The sequence below is a fragment of the Rhea pennata genome, chromosome 1 (genome assembly GCF_028389875.1).
Source record: "Rhea pennata isolate bPtePen1 chromosome 1, bPtePen1.pri, whole genome shotgun sequence".
NCBI lineage: Eukaryota > Metazoa > Chordata > Aves > Rheiformes > Rheidae > Rhea > Rhea pennata.
In genome coordinates this window covers 60930298-60938324 of record NC_084663.1, presented here as the reverse complement: position 1 = coordinate 60938324, position 8027 = coordinate 60930298, and positions in this window count along the sequence as shown.

Here is an 8027-nt window from a genome sequence, read left to right as displayed (position 1 = left end):
GTGAGCTAAAAAATTAGTTAATTTTTTTGAAAATGCCTGGAAGATGTAAAGTAATACAACAACATTCACTAACTTTGGGACCTTGGGGAATTCCTTTGCTCCTTTATCTATTTTATAGCTTATGTTCACTAAATATAATACTGTGACAATACACTGTTCATCTTGCTCTGCAGCTTTTAAGATTTTTGTATCAATCTCTCATCTTAACCCAAGATTGCACCAATGAGTAAAAGATGAACAGACTCGTGTGCAGGTTCTTCTGGTCACAGAATAGACAATGCTTATTTTCCAGGCAGCTAGTCAATATTTTGTTTCTTTCCTTTAAAGTGTAGCCCTCAGCTTCTATTTGGTGCATATTTTTCAGTCTCTGAACAAAAAATCATAATTGGATTTCTTATGGAGTCTTTGCTGGCAGTTATTACTACTTTATTGATGGAAAAAACAATTATCCAGTGGTTTTACTCAAGGCTCTTCATTAGGACAGTACAGTGAAAGCAAACATTTATGGTTAATGGTGACGAAACAGCACCAGTGGGTAAAGTCTCCAGCTACCTGAAGCCAGGCAATTAAAGTAAGAGTTCACTTTTAATTGGTAACAGTTTCTATCATGCACTCTTGAATTGGTTAAGTATTTTGTCCATATGCTAAGCACATTCTCAAGCTCCATGTATTTGCAACACTGTGTGCTATTCATACTATATATCCTGAAATGCTGTACTTGGACATGTCTAAATCTGCATGACCCCTCTATACAATGTTAGGGATGTCTTCTGTAGACCTTCATGAATCATCTAGTCTGATTCTTGTTAGTTTGTTATCTAGCTGCTTATCAGTTACAATCTCAAACTCTCCATCACGTCAATTAGACTTTGTAATTTTCAGAATCTAGTCTCTCTAGTCTTCAGTGTGATTCTTGTATTCTGTACCCAGTCTTCTCTCCTTTTAGGTCAGCTCAAACCCTGTTTAAACAAAAAGAGGGGAAGAGTGTTCCACAGGAGGTAGAGTTAACTGCAGCAAGATGTGAGCTCCCTATTTTGTGAGGTCATCATTTTGTGACTGAAACTTCCAGTAAGAAAATCCAAATCTTAGGTGTCTTCTGTTCCACTCAGTAGGTGTTAGCTAAGAAAATTGTCAAAGGTAAGTGTGCTACAGGTCTTACAATGAATCTCCTTTAAACTAGGAAAGATTCATCACTCTGCCCCATGAATCTGCCTCACCTGTGATCTGGACTCTTGTCATTTTGCAACTAAAATAAGAAATTACAATTTTTGAAAAAAACGGTTTTTCTAATTTTTGCATAGTAGCAGTGCTTCATCTAGCATTCTCCAGAATTCTTGTTATTGTGAAATTTTGAGTGTAACAGACTGGAAATAGGTCAGTGTATAAACTCCACTCTGCTTCCCGAGTTTCATTTCATTCTTAAGATATGTTCTAACAAACATTAGAAAGATAACATTAGTTATCTTTCTGCTTTTGTAAATCAAAGCATTCATATTTGTATTAGACAATCCTAATTCAAAGATTCCTGGAAGATGCTGCAGAGACAAGCAATACTACATGAAAAAAGACTGAATATGGAAATCTAGACAAAATTATCTACAGATAATTCACCAAGCATAAGACTCACAGTAGGGTGAGATCAGATGGAATGAAATGATGTTCAGGACATTTTTTACTTTTCTGAAGACCTGTAGCTCTTACTTATGTAGAAAAATTCTTTAGCTATTCAAGTGTACCTTGCTTTTAGAAAGTATTTCCCCTTTAAGTGTAAAAACTTCAGTGTGAAACCACATTTTTAGGGAAGGTGTTCAGGAGGGCTTCTAACTGGGTAGTCCCACAGCTGAAAAGGTGTCATATACAGAGTCTGTACTGAGAGAGTATATCCCTGAGACAGGGCTGTAACAGTTGCCAGCTCTTGACATCCACACCATGAAGACCAGAAGATGTGTTTAGTCACAGCAGATTGGTATCCAGCCAAAGAGGAAGCTGGGCACAATGTGATTCTGAAAAGACTACTCTTCATTTGGGAAGTACGGTCCAAAAAAGAAAGATGCAAGCTTGGATTCAATTTTCATTTATACTGCACATTTCTTGTGTGATCTTGGGCAAATTAATGTAAATCCAGGCAATTAGATTTAAATGGAAAGTACTTAAATACCTTTGAAAATCCAAGTTTTAACCATTTTGTACCTCAATTTCCCATCTGATGAATCAGTAACAGTATTCCCTACTTTGAGCTATACTGTGAATTGCTTAGATACCAAGAGAATGGGATAGGTAAGAATATCAAAGATAACAAGTGACCAATGGAGCCACTTCCTGAAGAATTCTTGAGATTGAGCTGCTGTATGCAACCTCTAAAAGCTGAAATCATTTTGAGTCTTTCATTTGCAAAGTGTGCAGGAGTTTAGTATTTTAAGGCATATAAATTTGATTAAGATTGGTCAATGTTTCAAGAGTTATTGAGGGAACCAAGATAGACAGATGGACAGTGCATGAATGCATAAGTCTTTTCCCCTTAGATAAAAGAAAAATCACTTCTTACTGGTTTCACCAGTGGAACAGCTAGTCAATAAAGTAGATCCAAAGAAACCACTTGAAGTTTAGATGTACTAGTTAATCCTAGCCAGATGGGGTTAAATGCAGTTAGCAGCAATCCTTTTGAAATGTACCCACAGCAGAACTGACTTGTAATAAGGTAATTTATTTGTTAAAACATGTCTAAAACATGAAGTATAAACATTCCACGGGAGCAGCAAAGACCTTCAAAGTACATGTGTAAGAAGATGGTCCAAACAGAATGATCTGAAAGATTAGAAGAGATCTTGGCAGAGGCCTCTAACTTGGCCATGAATAATACAGGAACAGTTGGAGGTGAAACTTTACCAATATCTTCTCTGCTTTGTCTTCAACAAAGCAATACCACAGTTTTATTGAAATGCAATCTGACAGGAGCCCTGCTTTGCAATTGTGCAATTATAGCTTGCTGGATAAGAACATTTGCATTGGTTTTGGCTCTTTTCTAAACACAGGAAAAAAAATCAATGCTCATTTTAAATGGAGGAGGATAAAATCATTTGGCTTTTCAAACCTTATGACAAATAACACAAAGTATAAAATAAAAAATATCAGTACTTCTAGTAACATTTTAACTGTTAACTTTTTATAGCTATATTTATGATACATTTGCAAGTATCATTCACATGGGTTTATTTGTTATCTGCAGTCAGCTGCATTCTGTGGTTGTTACATGTTTTTGCTTTTCTTCTACTATTATCAGCTATGTGTGGGATTGAATTTACCCAATAGCATAAGCATGGTGAAAAATGTCTTACTCTACTGTGCAAGAGGCCAAACAGCTGCTAAATGGCTCTGCAATGAAACTCTTACATCTCCCACGGGTGGGGAAACTGGGTTCTGTTGCAGCTCTGCTTTGGGTATTACAGAAGGAGCACAGAAGGCAGGTCAGGTGAAGATGGGAAATGAGGAAGCCCAGTTCAGATGTGATTTCAAAGTTTCAGTTATGAAAGCCCTAAGACTTTGAGTACCAATATATGGACACTATCGAGTAGGGACTATAGAGGACTGCAGAACTAATTTCTGCTCTGTATTGTTATGATTTTCTTGTTGTAAAGCCTATGTTCTCACATTTTGTCTGTGTGTCTTACTTATATCACTGTAACAAATTCAGAGTATTAGAGGTGTCTAGAAGCTGTGGCATTTGTCAGTATTTTTAGTTTCTTTCCTGTAGAGGTGATTACATTGAATGCCAAATTGCACTGAGTTGAAGGTCCGTGTACCTTATTATTATGTCAACAGCATCACTAAAATTTGTTTTTCAGTCAGCTACCCAAAATCTGTTGCACTGGATGGATCTTAACTGTGCCTCTTAGCTGTCACTAAGATACTGACACTGTCACATTTGCAATGTAGGCAGAGATGAAGATTTCTTCTGTCAAGTTTAACATGAAAGCTCGAATTCTTCCCACCTGAGTTTGTCCAATCCAAGGGCTAGGGAGAGGCATGCTCTTTAGAAGTGCCTGTCTTTAGAAGGGATGAGCTGCCATTGGGGGATGCCTGTCTTTCTTCAGTGACTACAGAAGGGGTTAGATCAAGAGCTTATATAAAGGCCAACCTTTTATGAATCTAAGGTTGCAAAAATGATAGGCATTTCAATGACATTAATATTCAGAAAACACAAGGACTGTGTTAACTTTAATAATGCTAAGATTTAGGTGATTTGGCATTCAGCACTAAGAATTCTGTAAGTTGGAAGAGGGTGACACTTCGGGCTCTTCATTTTCTGAGGCAGGCCCTCCACCAGTTTATATACATATAGAAGGACTGAGAAATCTTGGTAGGAACAGAAATTCAAGTATTGTTTTAATGATCACTCTTCAAATAGCCACAGGGAGCTGGGAATCAATTATCTCAGAAACAACTGAGGGACTGATCCCATTGATGTACCATTTAGATTATGGGAGCTCTGTTACAAGGTTCAGCAGCAGCAATCATGCACTAAATAATTTGCTATAGAATACCTTTATCAAGATTTGAAGATAGAGTGAAATACCTCATATTTCATCTTTAGAGAGAACATTATCAGTTAATATCTTTATTTATTTACTATATTTTATTAACAATTCAAGCATTTTACAGATTTTTTACATGTTAGTTGAATTTATCACAGCTGATCTCTTAATACCAACAGTGGTAGTTTATGCGGTCTATGCCATATAATAGTCCACTATTCAAAACATGAAGCAATGCGACAGATTTTCAAAACTTTCCTTTGTTCTACAGATGTTTCTAATGAAGCAGTCTTTGTTGTCCTGCTTCTTAACACAGCAGTTCTGAACATCTGCACTAAATTTCCATGTAATGGAACTAACAGTCAAGTCCAAAGCATATTTAAATCAACTGTTTTGGAACTGGCCTGAAGTAGGCTTTCAGTCTCTTGATGACTTCAGTCGGCAGACTTATATCAGACTCCAACAGGGATTTAAGTTGGTGTCTGTACCAAAGAGATAATACAGGATCCAGGGCGTCCTTGAACTTTCATAATCCTGAAGACTGCTCTCCTTTCTTTTACGTTCTTGCTACTGGAAAAGGACATCATGCAGATTATTTATGAGGAGGCTTGCAGTGGGTCTCAAAATGTACTAAACACTTTCTAAGCACAGTGGAAGATAAAAGTCCCTCTCTCAAAGAATCTAAAAAGAGAGTGATTGATGGGCAAAGGAGGAGGAAAAAGGATTTAACTTATAGTCAAGGCATCAGGAAATCATTGTAGTAATATCTACAGGATATTACTGTAGGAATATACTGCATTTTGCTTCCATCCCCCTCCTTCCACTTCTCAATCTTTTTATTGTTATATTCTCCTTGTACTTCAGTGATCCAACACTGGACCTCATGTGTGGGTGCAGTTCAGTCAGATAAGAATAAATTATAACATAAATGGATGTTTGTAGCTTTACATAAGCAGCATATGAAGTATAATTTCTAGGAGAAATTTAAAGAAAAAAAAGAGCAAATACTTTTTGGATCTGCTCAGAAAAAAAAAAGATTTAACATGGGGAACACTGTAGGAGCAAACAAAAGATATCTACGGAGAAGCAAACTAACAAGGTAAAGAAGTAGATATGACTGGAGAATGAATGATAGGGCAAAACAGTAACTCTAATTCAGCAAAAAGGAAAGTTTTATAGGATCTTGGGATTTATGAAAACCTGTGATTCAGAAGAGAGTATGAAGCCTGAGGAAAAACTAAAATGAGTTATCTTTTAAGAGGGCAAAATTAGGAATGGCCTGATCAAAATAATAGTTAAGGAACATAAGCTCTTAGGCGGTACTTCAAATGGTCTGAAGGTGACTGCAGTGAGAAGGCAGTAATAATTAAAGTAAGAGGTGAGATGGGCCAGTAGAATTGTAGGAAGAAGCAATGGATTTGGAAAAGTGGGGGGAAGAAGATGAAAATTACATTATAGTCTCTGGGTGCAGCATCAAGATTTTGTTCTGTTCTGGCTGAGCCTTTGAATTACTATACTTAAAATCTGCAAATGTTTTTGGATAATTCTGATTTTTGGGTGCACTCTTTTGGGCACTCAGACTTGGTAACATCTTAACTGTTGGACTTCTTTGGGGAAATATTTTCTATTGCTTCAATGGATCTTCATCACAACAACATGAGATCTTTTTTCTTTTCTTAATGGAAGGAAATGTGATTAGAACCTAATTGCAAAACAAAAAGCTAAAGCAAACATTGCAAACAGTATCAAGGACAGCAGCAGCACTCCAAGCTATTTTTTAAACTTGTTTTTTCAAACTGACTGAGTTGCCAGCTGATAGTCCCTATTTGATGCAAATATTGAGATGAGGTTTGGTTCCTTCTCTCAACCTGTGCTGAGAATGATTTTAGTAACTTTAATTCTGAAGCTATAATAATTCCTGAATACCTGTAGCAATTATTAGCTTCATTATCATCATACTTTTTGCTATTACAGATATCTGTAATATCTATATTGAAGACATCATTTCTAAAATCTCAGTGATCATTCCCATAGCGAGTTCTGAGACTTTTTTTCCATTTAAAATCTTCAATTAAGTTATAATTCTTTTATTTCAGCTGGCACTGGAGATATCACTGCAGAGTGGAATTGTAGCATAGCATCAGAAATGGGAATTGCTCAAGTCCTCTGTGAAAAAAAGACAGGCACTGAACAGCAGTGCCTCTTAAACCCAAAGACTCAGTTATTATTCTGTTTTTCTTTCTGTTAGTCACTCATTATTGCTATTATGACAGAGCAGTAAGAGCCTAAGTGGTTTGGAGTCCTGTATGAAGATAATCACAACTCTGAGGGGGCTATAACCTAAATCAACACAGTATTTCCAGTTTACGTAGATGGGCATTTAAGGGCATGAGTAGCTTGCTCACAGCCACCAAGTAGCCCTGCAGTCATGTTATGAGCTCATGAGTTGGAGTCTGTGGCATGCATTTTGTTGCACTGCTTTAGCATTAGGTGTTCTTCCCTTCCACACACAGCATCCTACTTGCTTGCTCAGGATACAGTCCAGTAGACAATCTGCGCAACTGAAAAGAAGATTCATTCACCAAAACATGAAGAATTGGTTTAGCATCTTTTCTAAACCTTTCAAACAAACATCAACATTTGCCGTAAGCGAGAATTCTAATTAGATAAATTGCCTTATTTGGTAACAAGTCACAGGCTTCCGCATGAAGAGAGAAAAAAGTTCAGAATTTCAGCTGATGATAACAGCATGCAGTTTTGTTGATGGTTTATGGGGTTGGAGGCTTATATTTAACCCTTCTTGTCTTGTTTATGCCAGAAATTCTTCAAGACAGGCACTTGCCACATATTTTGTTTTACAGTTGCCACAATGGAGCCCCAACTTAGGCAGTATAGTATGAAAATTATTACAAATAGTATCCAAAGCCCAGAAGGGAGCAATGCGATAAGCCTAATTAGACTTTCTGCATGGTTTAGTTAACCTTTCGATTAGAGTGCCTCCTTCCTTACAGGATTTCTAAGTGGGAATCACTCACCGCAGGGAAAATATTTCTAAAACACTTTTTGAATGCTTTTTCCAATGCCAGCATCCCTTAGGCCGCGGCAGTCACGTCGGCTGTATGAGCGGTACGTGGCCTTAGCCAGGCCGAAGTGTGAATCAGCAAGAGAAGCCCCGCACGGCATTCATGCTGAAAAATATATATATATGTATATTTTTTATATATATATTTATTTATTCGGACAACATTTTACCGTTACGCGGCTCTCAAGCGCAACAGCTGGTGCCTGGCAGACACCTCCCAGGCGCCTACCTGCCTCACGCAAGGCGAACACCCTCGCCGCCTCCCCCCCGCACTCCCTCCGCAGCGACCGTTAGCCCGAGGCGCCGCCTGGCGCCGCGCGGCCGCGCCCCAACGGCCGCCGGCGGCGTCGGGTGGGGGCAGCTGCGCCGCGCCGGCCGGCAGGGGGCGCCGCGGTGGTGCTGAGGGGAGGGCA